This window comes from Pogona vitticeps, chromosome 4 (assembly GCF_051106095.1).
Source record: "Pogona vitticeps strain Pit_001003342236 chromosome 4, PviZW2.1, whole genome shotgun sequence".
Taxonomy (NCBI): domain Eukaryota; kingdom Metazoa; phylum Chordata; class Lepidosauria; order Squamata; family Agamidae; genus Pogona; species Pogona vitticeps.
In genome coordinates this window covers 178,709,314-178,726,822 of record NC_135786.1, presented here as the reverse complement: position 1 = coordinate 178,726,822, position 17,509 = coordinate 178,709,314, and the positions used below count along the sequence as shown (strand labels likewise).

The window sequence follows — 17,509 nt, the reverse complement described above, 5'->3', positions numbered from 1 at the left end:
GCTGTATGCTATGGCATGGATCAGGTGCATCAGATTGAGGGGCCAGCGTGGACTCTGACACTGAAACAATTTGCAGTTTGCGTGCCATCTAATCAGTACAGAAGTGTAAACGAGGCCACAAATCAAGCTGCCAGTGTAGGTGTAGCCTTAGTTAAATACATTTTAACGGAATATTTATTTGGCCACACTGATTGGTCTAAAATGTTTCCCCTTCAGATATCTTGGTTTTTTCCTCTCCTCAAGTCATTTTTAAAATGTAATAATTGGAGGTATTTATTAAACTAATATTTCAAAAGCTGGTTAATTTTAAGATAAGATTTGTTTTGTAGTAGTATTCTTTACTAGTCTTTATTCTTTGATGCTTTTGAATTGTGGTGCTGGAGGAGACTCTTGAGAGTCCCCTGGACTGCAAGGAGATCAAACCTATCCATTCTGAAGGAAATCAACCCTGAGTGCTCACTGGAAGGACAGATCCTGAAACTGAGGTTTCAATACTGAGGCCATCTCATGAGAAAAGAAATGTCCCTGGAAAGGACCCTGATGTTGGGAAAGAGTGAAGGCAAGAGGAGAAAGGGACAACAGAGGACGAGATGGTTGGACAGTGTCATCGAGGCGACCAATTTGACCCAACTCCAGTAGACAGTGGAAGACAGGAGGACCTGGTGTGCTCTGGTCCGTGGGGTCACGAAGAGTCAGACATGACTTAACGACTAAACAACAAGTCTTCTTTACAGACTTCAGACCCTTTTTTAATCCACATGTACTTTTGGAAATCCAGTTCTTAAATTCTCACTGTAGTATTGTTTATTTGTTTCAGGTAGTTTACAGTTAAATGGAAAATAAATGAAAAGCGTGAAATAAGTAAACCATACTACTAAAAGAAAATACAGTGCCCATTCATTTAAAAGATGACAGGAAGAAGGCTATTTTAATGTTTCTCAGTAAAGAGGTTCCAGAACTTAGGAGCTGTCACTGACAGAAGGTTCTCTCATGTGCCCACTTGACATGCTTCAGCAGGTGCTGGGACCAAGAGAAGGGCGTGCTCCCAAAATCTTAAGGTTCCAGGTAAGCTTGTGTGAAGCAGATTGATTTTTTAGATAATGCCGTTCTTACAATCTATGTTAAGTAGGTCTGCAACCAAGTAGTGACTCCGGACCCACCAAATGAAGATCAATGTTCCATAATCAGGGATGTGATTAGGGCAAAGCAATTAGGATTTTGGCTGAGGTGCCAAAATCTAGAGGTGAATCTGCTGATCAGTGTAAATAAACAACAAAACCACCTACTCTGTTCATTTTCTCCCCACCCTCAGCAAAAATGTTTTTCTTTTACAGGACACTATATTTTCCTCCTCCTATTTCATTAGGGGCTTATGTTCATGCCTTATGGCGGAGTGGGTAGGAGACAATGCCCCAAATGCCAAAATAAGCTAGTTACTGCTACATCTGTAATAATCTCTCACTTAAAAGGGCTTCATTTCCAATTTTTATTATCATAGAATAATGAAATCGGAAGGAGCCTATAAGGCCATCGAGTTTAACTCCCTGCTCAAGGCAGGAATACAGATCAAAGGATATAAGAACATAAGACGACCCTTGCTGGATCAGGCCAAGGGCTCATCTAGTCCAGCTTCCTGTATCTCACAGTGGCCCCACCAAATGCCTCTGGGAACACAGGAGACAACTAGAAACCTGTCTCCTGATACCCCTCGCCTGCATCTGGCATTTTGAGGTACCTTCCTTTTAAACTTGGAGATTAAACATCCCCATCATGGTTTGTAACCTGTGATGTACTTTTCCTCCAGAAATCTGTCTAATTCCCTTTTAAAGGCATCTAGACCAGATGCCATCACCACATCATGTGGCAAGGAGTTCCACAGACTAATGACATGCTGGGTAAAGAACATTTTTTCTTTTGTCTGTTCTCACTCTCACCCAATACTTAATTTGAGTGGATGTCCCCTGGTTCTGGTATGGTGTGAGAGGGAAAAGAGCTTCCTTCAGTCCATATCCATCCCCTGCATAATTTTATACATCTCAATTGTGTCCCCCCTCAGGTGCCTTTTCTCTACGCTATCAGGCAGGTGATTGTCAAAGTTTATCTTGAATGCCTATAGTGTTGGAGCACTCACCACCTCTCAAGGTAATTGGTTCCTTTGCCATACTGCTCTTAACAGTTAGGAAGTTTTTCCTGATATTCAGCCAAAATCTGGCTTCCTGTGACTTGAGCCCAATGTTATGTGTCTTCCACTCAAGGATGATTGAGAACAGATCCTGCTCCTCTTCTGTATGACAGCCTTTCGAGTATTTGAAAAGGGCTATCATATCTCCCCTCAGTCTTCTTTTCACCAGGCTAAATATGCCCAGTTACTTCAGTCTTTCTTCATAGGGCTTGGTTTGCAGCCCCCAGATCATCCTTGTTGCCCTCCTCTGAACTTGTTTCATTTTGTCAGCATCCTTCTTGAAGTGTTGTGTCCAGAAATGGACACAGTACAGTACTCAATATGAGGCCTAACTTGTGTTGAATAGATCGGAACTAGTACCTTGCGGGATTTGGAGACTATACTTCTATTAACGCAGTCTAAAGTATTATTGCCTTTTTCGTAGCCACATCACACTGTTGGCTTATATTTACCTTGTGATCTATGATGATTCCAAGATCCTTCCTATTTGTAATACTGTATTGCTGAGCCAAGTACCCCCCATCTTGTAACTGTGTTTGTAGAAGAGGTAGCTATGTTAGTCTGTCCAAGCATTATAGGTGAAAATAAAGAGGGGAAAAAGTGGTGGCACTTTAAATACTAACTTTTATATTTTTTAATGTGAGCTTTTGTGAACAAGTTCACTATGCAGATGATAATACTCAAATATATTGCTATTTTCATCTACAGTAGGACCCCTGTATGCATGGGGGATCATGCATACATGATCTAAGCCCCCCGTGGATGCTAAAAAAATGAAGATTATAGCAAATACCATTTTACTAGCAGACAGTATACATGGTACTGTATTGTCTCTTGCTCCCTCTAGTGCCCAGTTTGGGTAACTTCATCTTTGGAAATACATATTTCTAGGATTTTTCTTTTAATATTTTAAATATTTTCAGACCATAGATAAGTGAATCACTGGATACTAATCCTACAGATAAGGAGTCCTACTGTATTGTTGGAGAGTATAATCATCTGCATAGTGGACTTGTTGAATTTGTAGGAAATGTAGCTAAGTAACAGGAGGATTGACCAGGCAACCTGAGGGCATGGTCAGATGCTACTTCAGTCTTATCTGTTTATTGCATTTGGAGAAGTCTGAAAAGAAGAAAACCTAACATTTTTAGCATTTTCTGAGAATGCAAAGTGCTTCACATATCCATCCCACCATCGGTTATTGTTCCCATTCAGCAAAACATGAATTCCACTGTGCTTTAGTAAACCACAACACATCAGATCACTGTGACTGAGCAGTGGTCCTGAAAAATGGAAGGATAGTATTGATTACTGATGCTTGAAATTTTTGAGATTTTTTTTCTTTAAATACCTACTTATTCCTGTAGAGAGATTCCCCCCCCCCCTTTACTTCAGCATGTAATTGTTACATGGGGAGTGCAGGTAAAGCCAAGTAAAATTTGCCACTGTTGTGGAAGCAAAGAAAGAATGCAATCTAACCTATGTCTACTTGAGAAGTATGTTTAATTAGGCTGAATGGAACATACTCTCAGGAAAGTGTGTATAACATTTCTTCCACATACAGTATATTTTTCCATAAAACCTACCAGTCTGAGGCAGGGGTCTTCAAAATGACAAAAAGACATTCATCTTCAAGGTACCCCAAAATTCTGTGGTGTGTGTGTGTATGTTCACTGCCACAGACTAGAATAACCACTCCCTAAAAACTTTGACTGGTGTTCCTTTATGTAAGGAATAGACAGTGTTCCAAAGCAAATGCCAGTGCAGTGGGGTGGACCTATTTCCCCCCCCCCTTAACATTATAATTAAGTTAGGTATATGATCCATTTAATTTAGCAGGACTAAATGTCTGAATAAGCCGTTCAGGGGGCCATGCCAAGCTCATAAGACAAGTAAATATGGAGCTAATCTTCCTAAAACAATTTTACAATTTCTCAGTCACTTTTTGAAATCTCTAGAAATCTAAAGTGCAGCACGAGCATAAATATAACTAAATGCTTGTTCTCTGCTTTTGCCTTATCCCAGCTCTACTTGGTACTCTGCTCAGTTCCCAGAAGGCTGTGAAAAACAAAATGGAACTTGATATTTCCCTCCCTGGAAATCCAGTAAGATCTACAATATTTCCGTGTCAAATCTTTTTCAGCAAAAACAGAGTCCACGGTATCATAAATAGTAACAGTTTTATTCTGGTACTAGTAGCTTTTATGCCGCCCTGTGTGGGTACTACAAATTATTTGCATTCCTCCCACCTTCATTCCTATGCCTTCATTGCTTTCTTATGTACTGTTTGCAGGCAGTTTTGCCAATCAGATATCAGCTGTCACCCAACAGGCTAAGCTTTCCCAAAATTGCAGCATTTATCCAGAAATTGGAAGAGAATATATCACTTTGCATTATAAATCTATGACCTTGCCAATCAAATTGTCACTGGCTTCACTCACTGGAACTGAAGCCGGTGGCAAGTTTATTTCTTGTAAAAAACACTGGAAAGGATAGTGACAAAATGATTTCCTTTGCATCTCTTTCTACAAGAACCAAAGATTCAGGGCTCGTCTATACTGGCTCTTTTGGAGCAGCTGGTGCGAGCTAAATAGTCTTGCTTGTGGTCAGATAGAGGTGTGATATGCCATTTGATATGATCTTCACATTCAAATGTCATATCAGAGTTTAAGCAGCCTTATTTGTTCTGTCTCCTTCTGATATCATGACATGGCTGAATAAATAAGCCACTTCAGGACACTGCCAAATTGAACACTTCTTCTGTTGCTTGGCGGAGGGGCAGGGAAGGTGAAATTCCTTTTAAGATTCTGGTAAACTAGCACTGAAGCACTGCATCACTTAAAAAAAGAAAAGAATAATATTTTGTCTGGTTCAGTGAGTGTCTTTAAAAACTTTCATTTCCCCTGGCTCTCCGCTGAAGAGCAGAGGAAGTGTTCAATTTGTCGATATCTTGAAGTGGCTTGCATATTAAGCCACTTTGTAGTACCTGTCGCTATTCAATCCGATGACAGACCATCCAGTTATGAGACTGACAGTAACACGGGAATTAGCCCAACAACTCACCTGGTGGGCATCTCTGTCAAACCTACTCGTAGGTCGATCCTTCCTGCTCTTCCAACCGACGGTGCAAGTTACCACCGATACCAGCCCATCTGGCTGGGGAGCAAACTGCCTTCAATACAAGATTCACAGCTTATGGACAAATCAAGAAAAACTGCTACATATCAATTATCTCAAGCTTCTAGTGATTACCAAAGCTTTCCATGCTTTCCTCCCACTCATCAAGGGACGCGTAGTACAGCTCGCCATGGACAATACCACTGCTATATACTACGTGAACAAGCAAGCAGGCACCCACTCTTTGTCCCTCCTATACGTCACTATCGAGCTATGGGAATGGTGTCACCAACATCACATCTTCCCGACAGCAATACATATTTCCTCAGACGAGAACTACATTGCAGATCATCTCAGTCGTCTCACATCGAGAACATACGAGTGGGCTTTGAACAATTCCATCTTCAATCATCTCTGTCATTGGTGGGGTATGCCCACCATCAATGTCTTTTTTTTTTGAGAATGAATACCAAGTGCCGCATCTATTGTTCTCGAGCCTGAGCAGATGACAATTCCATCGGAGACGCCTTCATTATAGACTGGGATAAGGAATTACTCCACCTCTTCCCACCAATACCACTCATTCAAAGAATGATCATTTGAATTTTACACTTCCACTGAACGTGATCCTCCTAGCTCCCTGGTAGCTGAGGTAACCATGGTTCATTCACCTGAGGTTGATGTCGATGGACTCATTCCAACTCCCACTGATTCCCGACCTTCTGACTCAGGACAACGGGATGGTCTACCATCCAGACATTCCATCACTGAATCTGACAGCTTGGAGGATACTCCCGTCCTCAATCCTGGCTTGCTGCTTGCCAAAGTGGCAGCACTGCTGCAGCAGCTGCCTCCTGAGGTGGTGTGTGTGTGCAATCTGACAACTTATGGCTCGCGTGCCCGCAGAAAGGGCTCTGCATCCCAGCTGTGGCACGCGTGCCATAGGTTCGCCATTGCTGCTCTAGATGTCAGAGCATGGAGTGACACTGGATTTGGCAGAGCTCTCTTGGCATCCTTCCTACCATGACATCCCACCATCCGGTAAGTGAAGCTTGCTAGTCACTCATTTGTGTGCATTCACAGAGACCATGAATAAGAAAAGGAGGTTACCTGCCTGTAACCATAGTTCTTCGAGTGGTCCTCTATGAATTCACACATCCCAAGACCCATCGGAAATGCTATTGATCTGTTGTGGTTGAAGGAACAAAACCCCCTGAAAAACAAACAAACCCTGCAAGATCCATCGGAAATGCAAAAAAAAAAAAAAAAAAAAAAAGTCACCAAAAAGCAAACAGAGATTGCAAGACCCATTGCAAATGTAAAAAAACCCCAAGGAGCAAACAGAGACTGCAAGATACATTGGAAATGCAAAAACAAACAAACAAACAAACAAACAAAACCCAAAAAGCAAACAGAGACTGCAAGACCCATCAGAAATGGGGTGGGGGGGAAGCAAACAAACCCTGCAAGACCTATCACAGCATAGAAACCTAACCCCACCACCCAGTCCAAACCCACGCTGCAAAACCCACCCAGAACAGCCAGGTGGGGCTTATCAGTCTTGGAAGGCAGCCCATCTAGGAGAAGGAAAACTCCAATTTCAAACCTCCACTGCCTTGTGGCTATATCCATTGATGGAAAAGGTTTCAGGAGTTAACCTTGAGGCAAAGTCTGTAGCCAGAGTCCCTGAGGCAATTCGTTTTGTTCTGCCAATTCCTGCAACGTTGCTGAACCAGTTATATTGGCTCTTGCCTTTCCATTGGACTATTTCAGTGATGTGGAGAAACAACATGGGAAGTAGCAGTTACTGTTTATAAGTCTTTGCTTGATTGGTGTAGAGAATGATGCCAGGGGCTACTTCTAACGGTGGGGGAGGTCATTGCACCTCACTAGGTAGATACCACCCGCCTTAAGCTGGGCAGTCCCCAGCCAGTAAGGTGCTACCTCACCACAGTCTGTTAACCTCACGGGGTGCGTGGGGTTTAGGGTGAAAGCGGACAAGCAGATCGATAACCCTGCACCATGCAACAATCATAAGAAAACTTCTGCCCTAAAGTTGGGCACCTGGAATGTTTGGACAATGACCCCTGGCTTTTCTGACGACCTGTAGGAAATAGACGACATGCGCAAGACAGCTGTCATCGACATGGAACTGAGTAGACTGCAAATGGACATTGTTTCCCTGCAAGAAATGAGATTGCCAGCCATCGGATCTCTGAAAGAAAAAAAACTTCTCATCCTTCCAGCAGGGAAAGCCATTGAATGAGACCAAGGAACATGGTGTTGGCTTTGCGGTTAGAAATACTCTGCTAAGATCCATTGTTCTACCTACTGTGGGGAGTGAAAGAATCCTGTCTCTGCAGCTCTACTCATCAGCAGGATTGGTCACCCTCATTAGTGCATATGTACCAACACTGTCATCCACAACAGAAGTGAAAGACAAATTCTACGACGATCTGGCAGCTACTATCAAAAAAATCCCTGAGAGAGAACCAGTGTTCATTCTCGGAGACTTTAACGCTAGAGTTGGTGCTGATCACAATTCTTGGCCCATCTTCTAGGTCATTTTGGCATTGGGAGGATGAATGAAAATGGCCAACGCTTGCTGGAGTTTTGCTATTATTATGGTCTTTTTGTCAGCAACACGTTCTTTAATACAAAGCTTCAACACAGAGTTTCCTGGAGACATCCAAGATCGAAGCATTGGCATCAGCTTGATTTGATCTTCACTAGATGTTCTAGCCTTCCTAGTATCACACACAGTTACCAGAGTGCTGATTGTGATACTGATCACTCCCTGGTGTGTAGTAGAGTAAAACTGCAAGCAAAGAGGTTGCATCACATGAAAAAGGAAGGAAGAACACATATTGACATCAGGAAGAATCGCGATCAAAGAAAATTGGAGGAATTTGCCCAAGCGCTTGAGGTCTATAGATCCAGGTCTATAGAGCCTGTTTCCTGAGCACACTCCTGTACTGCAGTGAGTCCTGGACCCTTTGTGCATGGCAGAAGAGGAATTTATTTTATTTATTGATTTTATTTACATCCCGCCTATCTAGTCACTTAAGACCACTCTAGGCGGCTAGAACACATTCCGCATGTGTTGTCTCTGACGGATTTTTGGTATCACCTGGCAGGACAAAGTTCCAAATAGAGTAATCCTAGAACAAGCTGGAATTTTTAGCATCTATACATTACTGAATCAGTGACACCTACGTTGGCTTAGGCATGTCATGAGAATGTCTGATGGCCAGACTCCAAAATATCTCCTGTATGGAGAATTAGTGCAGGGAAATTGCCCCAGAGGGAGACTACAGCTGTGATACAAGAATATCTGCAAGCAGGATCTGAAGGCCTTAGAAATGGACCTCAACAGATGGGAAACCTTGACATCTGAGCCTTGAGCTTGGAGGAAGGCAGTGCATCATGGCCTCTCCCATTTTGAAGAGACACTTGTCCAGCAGGCCGAGGCAAAGATACAGTCCCGAAACCAGCAAAATCAGGGAGCTGGACAGGGGACAGATTGTATTTGTCTTCAGTGTGGAAGGGATTGTCACTCTGAAATTGGCCTTCTCAGCCTCAACTAGACGCTGTTCCAAGTCCTCCATACAGAGCACAATACCATAGTCTCTCAAGACTGAAGGATGCCTAATCTAATGTTTTAGAATGATGAAAAGACAACCTATAGTTACCAGAACTGGGCGGGGGGGGGGAGATACATAGTTAACAGGTACTTTCCGTGCATTTTCAGTGATTTACAGCAGTCAAGAGCTGTGAAATAAGTTTATTTGTATTTAGGATAGAGTAGTGAGAGACTATAATTTCACTCCTTTGCCTTGTTAAATTTAACATTACTGGTAACACATTTTCGAAATGTGAATTCCACAGTGTTAGAAAGATAGGATGATAATGACAGCAATAGCATGACCTAGCACTAAAAATATAAATAGCCTGGATATGTGTAAGAGAGGGCTGTGGTGAAAGATGTGGAGAAATGAAGCTAGTTTTTGCTGTAATAGTTTAACATGAATAAGATATGATTCCTGAAAGTCGGTGAATTTTCTGCTCTTGAATATAAAATATAAATTACTTCCCATTTCGCTTTGTATTGTGTTTATTACATATTAAGTTTTCTAGTAACCAGCAAGAGTTTTGCATCCCATTCCATATCATTCCCACTTTGTGAACTGTATTTTTCCTGAGTTTGCTATTTATGCAAACTCAGGCCATCATAAAATTTAGGCTAGAGGCATGGTAAATGATGACTTCAAATTAGTACTTAAATGGGATCCTTCTTTTCATAAATATCAGTGCTTTTCTTGGAATTGCTGGTTGGTAAAGTATTTCAGAAAAAAGCAAAGCAGGGGGCCGCTAGAGCCCTTCATTCTCCATCTCAAACTGGCTTGAAGCCATGGGTTGGATTCAGCTGATAGTCCTATCAAAATTAGACCTACTGACTCAGTGGGATTTATATGATTATAAAAATAGAGTTTTATGAATTAATTATTAACAATAATATTTTATTGGGCTGGTTGGATAGTTCAGTGGTTTAGGTGTCTGTCAGCAAAGCCAGAGGCTGCGAATTCAATTCGCCAGTGTGCCTCCTGTGAATAGAGCCAGCCTGTGTGGCCTTGGGCAAGCTGCACATTCTCAGAACACCCCAAGAGGATGGGAAGGATAAACCACTTCTGAGTACTCTCTGCTTGGAAAGCCCTGAAAAGGGTTGCCACATGTCAGAACTGCCTTGACGGCACATGATTCTTATTCTTATTATGAACTGTTGACGCTCGATTCAGTAATTGATTCAAATGTAGCAGCACACCAACCATAACTTCCAAATGTTGGCATTTCAGCATTACCCCCTGGCCCCCATACAGCCAGTCCTCGGTTCAAATCAGTCACGTACCAGCCAGGGTACAGAATTAAGTTCAGTCCACTGATGGGGGTCTGTGTTCTACATCTTATTCAGGAAATGTTGGAGTACAAATGTGTTATTTGTAGATTTATTTCCCTAGTATATGTAATACAGAAAAAAAATATCCAGTTGCACCTGGTACTGCTTTTTGCCACTGGAGGGGCCTCCACTTCAACCTGTTAATATTCATATTCAATCTTATAGAAGAGCCTTGTGGTGCAGTGGTTAAACCGCTGTACTGCAGCCAAAACTGTGCTCACAACCTGGGGTTCAATCCCAGGTAGCCAGCTCAAGGTTGACTCAGTCTTCTATCCTTCCGAGGTCGGTAAAATTAGTGCCCAGCTTGCTGGGGGGGGGGAATGTGTAGCCTGCATAATTAACTTGTAAACTGCCCAGAGAGTGCTTGAAGCGCTATGGGGCGATATATAAGCAGCACGCTTTTGCTTTATCCCAAATAAAGTGGACCCTCGACTTACAGACGGCTCGACTTACAGACTTTTTGAGTTACAGACTTCTCTGGCTGCAAAATTTAGATTAGACTTGCAGCCAGAGAATCGACTTGCAGACCAGAAAAAAACCAAAATGGAATAAAAATAGAATAAAAACCACTGGTTATGGGATTAATCGGTTTTCAGTGCATTGTAGGTCAATGGAGATTCGACTTACAGACTTTTCGACTTGCAGCCACCATTCCAGTACGGATTAATTCCTTAAGTAGAGGGTCCACTGTATTGAATTCAGGAAAAAAGAAGAATCTGATCCCAGAGATTTGGCTCATGATGCATGCTGCTTCAGTCTTGGAAGGCCCAAGGATGAAAGAGATTGCCTGCCATTCCCACCACCGAGGAAATACACAGGAAATGTGTACAGAACAGGAACTAGTATTCTTACATGCCTGAGTCTTCAGCTGCAAAGCTACATACTGGATGTTTTAAGCTCCATGTCTTGTCTTTTCCCATGTGTAACCTCCACATTTTATGCATTTGGAACACTGTATGCATTTGGTTGAAAGTCTTTCCATAGCAACAGCAGCACAGAGTAAAATGATATAAAGAAATGTATCCTGCACTCTACTGGCCTGTTGCTAATCTTTTCCTTGGAAAAATTAGTTTTTTGAAATAGAATTCTGGGAGTTGCAGTACAAAAATAACTTTTCCAGGCTCTGATTTTTCCCAGTACTGCATGTCTACCCACTGCATATCCAGAGTTGCTTTTTTGTGGCCTGGAGTGTTATGATGGTGACTGCTATTGAGTAGAAGCAGTGTATGAAAAGAAGCTGTTAGGGAAGTGAACATGCATTACAGTCTGCTTGAGACACTAAGTAATCTGGCTTACATCCTTATTAAACTGTAGTTTGTGGCATTTCTTTGCTTTCCCTTGGGGAACACTGATAGTCTTGGAACTCATAACCTGGAGTGTGATACAAACACAACTTCGTTTTTTGGGTCATAGCTTTTGAAATATCTATCAGGAGGAATCTGTTTGAAAATGAAATAAAGGTAAAGGTTCCCCTTGACAATTTTTGTCCAGTCGTGTTCGACTCTAGGGGGCGGTGCTCACCCCCGTTTCCAAGCCATAGATTGTCTGAAGACAATCTTCCGTGGTCACATGGCCAGTGCAACTTAGACACGGAACACTGTTACCTTCCCACTGAGGTGGTCCCTATTTATCTACTCGCCTTTGCATGCTTTCCAACCGTTAGGTTGGTGAGGAGCTGGGACAAAGTGACAGGAGCTCACTCCGTTGCGTGAATTCGATCTTATGACTGCTTGGTCTTCTGACCCTGCAGCACAGGTTTCTGTGGTTTAGCCCGCAGCGCCACCACGTCCCTTGAAAATGAAATAAAATATAATAAAATGTGATTTATCATGAGAAACATCATGTTTGTTCCTAAATAAAATGCTGATTTCTTGATTCGAATCCAACCAAGAAGACGTAGCACAATTATTTGGAAGTTAAATCTAAATTTGGATGAAACCTGTTTCCATGTTAATCTCCTGCTTTGAAAATGCTTTTCAAATACAGTACCAGAGTCTGAGATTAGAAGTAGGAACAGTCATTTGTCAGGATAGATTTTACTAAGTAGACTCTTCAGAATTCCATTTTGGAGAGTTCTGTCAGCTAGAAAGGATCAAAGAGAGAAACTGGCACAAATATGAAGAGATAGGAAATTACTTTAGGGCATGTTGCATATCCTTTGTGAACATTCTGCTTTGTGTAGCCAATTGCCAAAATCTAATTCTCCTTTGTCAAGATCTAGCTTATTCTTCCAGTGCTCCAAATTTAAAGAACATTCCTTTACTTCTGAACAGCTGCAGAACTGCTAGCAATCTGACTTTGGTTTCTTCCCCTAATAGTAGGTGGTGGCAGAACTACCCAAGTAGCCATAAATACTTAGTTCTGTCTTTCACTGCACTATAAGGTCTGCAAAGTTTTCTAGGTCAACCTGTTTTTGCCCTTTCCCCCCCCTTCCCATTGTTGCAGCTGAGCACTTTAAAGGCAGTGTTTGGCCTGAAGCGTGAATCACTCATCCCTTGCCAAAACACGATATTAACACACTATAGCATTAGCTTATGGCTATGTTGTACTTTAATTTTTTTATATATAGAAAAGAAAATCCTCTCTGGTGTTAGAGAGGTGAATACTTATCTTCCAAAGAGAAACATGTTTTGCAAATCTATCAGTGTAATATGTTTACACTGAAAACCCCTATTAAACTATTAGAATATCTTGAAGCATTGCATTATGGATATTTGTTGTAGTTCTATTTTTTTAAAAAGTCTCTCACACTGATAAGCTTATAACCTGTGTGCAGGAAAAGATGTGTGATGTGTTTAAGGGTCCGTATAAAACTATTTTCTGGCTGTGATTTGGAAGCAGAAAGGAATTAAGATTATGTGGCTAAATAAGTGTCATTATGCCACTAGGAAACAGATGTTTCTGTTTCCTGCAAGGGCCTGTAACAGTATGAAACAGGAATGGCTGGAAGGTAATTATACTAGAAATCTCAGAAATATTTCTGTTTTAAAAGATTGTATGTATACGTGTACTGTTGGGTGAAGTAATATGGATGGACAGCCTTTATAAGGCAAATGGGGTGTGGGGGAGACACAGAAGGAGCCTCCCAAAGAATGTAACCATATTCAGGTGTCCCCTGGGTATTGACAACATTTATCAGTTGAGCCTTCTATTCCAGAAGCACCATAAGATAAATATTTAAGGAAGGTTTAGATTTGCAATTACAAATTACAGGTTACCATGAAGGGCACAGCTAAAACACGATATGATCCATTATCAAGAAACTTATGCATCGAGACAATTACTGTATTTTTCCATCTATAATGCTATTTTTTCCTAAAATCATTACCCTAAAAATTAAGGGGTGTCTTTTACACAGAGGTAAGCTGAGATAGCTGAAGAGAGAACAAACAGGCACGTATCTAGCAAAACTCTCAGTCTTGCTTCTGCCGCAAGTCGGCTTCCTTCAATCATGAGGCTTAGCTTGTTACAGTCAGGAGACTTAGCTTCCTCCAATCATTAGCCTTATGGAACTGACGTCAGCTGATCCTGAACAAACCAATTGAAATACACCTCCTTGGAGGTGGAGCCTGTAGGCTCAAGATTCAACAGAGACAAAATTTGTATATATATTTTCAGTGCATTTTAATTGTTCTGAATTTTTATTGTATTTTAAATGTTGTAAGCTGCCCAGAGACCTTTGGGTAGTGGGGGCGGCATATAAATAAAATAAATAAATAAATAATAAATAACATAAAATAAAATGTCTGACGTTCTGAGCTCAGGGGCTGAATCCTCAAAGATAAGTTTTCTTAATTTTAGTTTAGAAAATTGGGGGGGGTGTCTTATAAATGGGGGGTGTTATAAATGGAAAAATATGGTAATAGTCTGATTCAAAAGCAGCTTAGATAAATTTGCCAATGGACACATCGCTTGTAACTACAAATAGTATTTATTATTTCAGTTCGTTTGTCTTTATCAAAAAGTCACGTCTTCAAAGGAAATCATCCTTTTTGGATTGTGTTTGCTAAACACTTGGAGTACAATGGCACACTCAATGTTTCTTTGCTGTTAACACTTTCCTCCACTGGCAATATTGCACCTCTTTTATTAACAGGATCCTGCTCTCTGTGCTGTTCTGGATATTCACATGATGTCTTGGGTTCATTCCAAATGAGGATTACCTTCTAAACTCTGCATTTGTTAGAGTGCTGTGAACGTCTAGATATGCTATCAACATGATGTGATTTGATTAGTGTAATTCTCCAATAGGAGTTTTACTTAAGTCTCTATGTGCTCATCTGATTTTTAGAGGATTTCATATTGTTTCTTATACTGTTTTCCAGTTATGGGTTTTCTTACTGTTAACTGCTGTGTTTTCCTGTATTTAAGACCCCTCCCTTTTCTAACCCAAAAACTAAGAAAACTTAGCTTTGAATATTCAGCCTCTGACCTCAGAACGCTTGGACATTAGGAATCCATGTTGCATCTGAGCCTACAGGCGCCACCTCCAATGAGGTTTGTTCCAATTGGTTTGTTCAGCATCAGCTGACATCAGTTCCATAAGGCTAATGATTGGAGGAAGCTAAGTTTCCTGACTGTAACAAGCTAAGCCTCATGACTGAAGGAAGCCGTTTTGTTCTCTCCATGTTCTCACTTTACTTCTGTGCATAAGATGCCCCTCAATTTTTAGTGTAATGGTTTTAGGAAAAAGTAGTGTCTTATAAATGAAAAAATGTGGTATTTTGAACATATTATTTTTTATTTATAAAAATGTAAATAAATATAAACATTGGCTTATAAATATTGCTTTATGTGCAATAAAACCAATAAAACTATTTGGTAAAAATAAATGATTAAAATAAATTATTTCTTTTGAAATACAGTGGTGCCTCGCTTAGCGAGTGCACCGTATAGCAATGTTTCCGTATAGCGATCCCTTTTTCGGGATCGCTATACGGGAACATACCCGATCTTCGCAATGGGGAAAACCCGCATTGCGAAGATCGGGTATTGCGGCGGCCATTTTGGAGCCGCCGAACAGCTGTTCGGCGGCTCCAAAATGGCCGCCGGAAGCCCAGAAATGGCTGCCGGCAGCCGTTTTCACGCCCTGCCCTCGCTTAGCGAGGGCGCGAAAATGGCTGCCGGCAAGGGGAATCCTCGCTGAACGGGTAAGTAAGCAAGGTATTGGAACGCATTAAACTAAGTTTAATGCGTTTCAATACCTTTTCCCTACCCGTTTAGCGACGATTCCGCATAGCGAGGGTTAATCTGGAACGGATTAACCTCGCTATGCGGGGCACCACTGTATTTTTTTTTAAAAAGAGGTGCAACAGACAATGTTAACAACCAGATTAAAAATAAGGAACGTATCTGGGAAAACAGATAAGCTGGTGGTGGAAACTTGCAAAAACTGGAAGCCTGTCTGTTCTCAAGAGAAAACCTACTACACAATTAATGGAAAGGTGGGATATAAATATCACGAAACTTTTTTTAAAATGACATTTATATAGAATATGGTAGGGAAAGCCCCCTTTACCTCCTCCCTCCTTCCATGAATAAGAAGCTCTGATCAACAACCAGTGTTGTCATTTTGGAAGCTGCGATAGTAAAACCTACTTCAATTCTCTTTGAGTGAGTTTTGTTGTTGTTTAGTCATTAAGTCGTGTCTGACTCTTTGTGACCCCATGGACCAGAGCACGCCAGGCCCTCCTGTCCTTCACTGCCTCCCAGAGTTTGGTTAAATTCATGTTGGTAGCTTCGATGACACTGTCCAGCCATCTTGTCTTCTGTCATCCCCTTCTTTCCCAACATCAGGGTCTTTTCCAGGGAGTCTTCTCTTCTCATGAGATGGCCAAAGTATTGGAGCCTCAGCTTCAGGATCTGTCCTTCCAGTGAGTAGCATGTTGGACGCCTTCCAACCTGAGGGGCTCATCTTCCAGCATCATATGTTTTAGCCTTTTGTTTCTGTCCATGGAGTTTTTTTGGCAAAGATACTGGAGTGGCTTGCCAGTTCCTGCTCCAGGTGGATCGCATTAGGTCAGAACTTTCCACTATGACCTGCCCGTCTTGGGTGTCCCTGCACAGCATAGCCCATAGCTTCTCTGTCCCTTTGCCACAACAAGGCAGCAATCTGTGAAGGAGTGAGTGAGTTTAAATCACAGGAAATAATACAGCCTCTCCTGGAGAACATGCAGGCACAAAGGCAGCTTTGAGAATAGTTCTGTCCCATAGTTGTCTTGGAAATTTGCAACAGGTATATTTGGTCAAATCAGTAATCCTTCCAGCCAGATACTCCATCTCTAGATAGACTACACTGATGAAAATGAAAGAATGAGCAAAGCAGGATTAATGTCTGAACCTTAAGAAGACAAAAAATACTGTCTATAGAAGAATATCACAATGTGGAAGTTGAAAATGCTAAAGATTGATTGTCAGCAAAATACATTTGTTACATTTGCTTCCTCCAATTTCAAGTATTGCACAAAATAATAAAGAGTTGTGCTCTATTAATTGTACTATATCCTATTATTTTAGGAATAAGCATTCTCTCTCTCTCTCTGGAAGACTCCTTTTGGTGCTGGAGAGGTTTCTTGTTATGTAGAAGGCAACTGGTTATTGCCCGATTAACACTTTATTTACCCCCCCCCCGACTAAAAACATTAAATGGGCATGGTTTAGCTTGGTTAAAACAAAACAATTCACCTTGAACACAGAGAAGTTGTGGGGATTCTTTCCCCCATAAGCTACTCTTATTTGGTTTATATTGATCAAATGCAATAGTCTGGTTCCTCAGATACATCTATTCTATGTTTGCCATTTTATCCTGAAAAAGCTGTATGACTCATTATTTGCCTGTTGGATATGTTTCCTTAATTCAGTTTCCTCTTTGTTCTCCTTGTTTCATGGAACAAAAGTGCAATGTCGTTTATTATGAAGCTCTTGTGTAAGAGACCACAAAGAAGAGGATTAACAGAGGTATTTACAAGTCATGAGTAAACATTGCCAGGTGGGGAAACATTTATAATGTCTGCACCAAACTGTTCTTGGCTGAACACAGTGTAACCAGTATTTTGTTTTTAATTAGCATGATATTATCAAAGTGTTTTTTTTTTAAAATGAAAATGAAAATCTGGATCAAACATTATATGTGTATGCAGTAAATGGCAGAACCAAGTGAAGGAAAGTGGTTTGCCTGAAAACCATTGAAATGGGCTGCTATTTATTTTGTGACTGCAGTTATGTCCATATTTACTTCTAAATGGCCATAAACATAA

At 41.2% G+C, this 17,509-nt stretch overlaps 1 protein-coding gene and 1 long non-coding RNA gene across 7 annotated transcripts in view; both read left to right on the top strand.

The window, feature by feature from the left end:
- LOC144588547 (uncharacterized) overlaps nt 1–17,509 on the top strand; it is a 246,449-nt gene that overhangs the window by 100,429 nt on the left and 128,511 nt on the right. The gene's annotated exons all lie outside the window — the stretch shown is intronic.
- The window catches only part of LDLRAD4 (low density lipoprotein receptor class A domain containing 4), a 348,064-nt gene that overhangs the window by 214,898 nt on the left and 115,657 nt on the right, over nt 1–17,509 (top strand). Inside the window, exon 1 of one of the 6 annotated variants that reach the window (XM_078391506.1) lies at nt 17,150–17,241. The exons of the other annotated variants lie outside the window; for them this stretch is intronic. The gene's annotated coding sequence lies outside the window, so the exon portion shown is untranslated. Of the gene's footprint in view, nt 1–17,149; nt 17,242–17,509 lie in introns of those variants that run through there. 6 annotated transcript variants of the gene reach the window in all.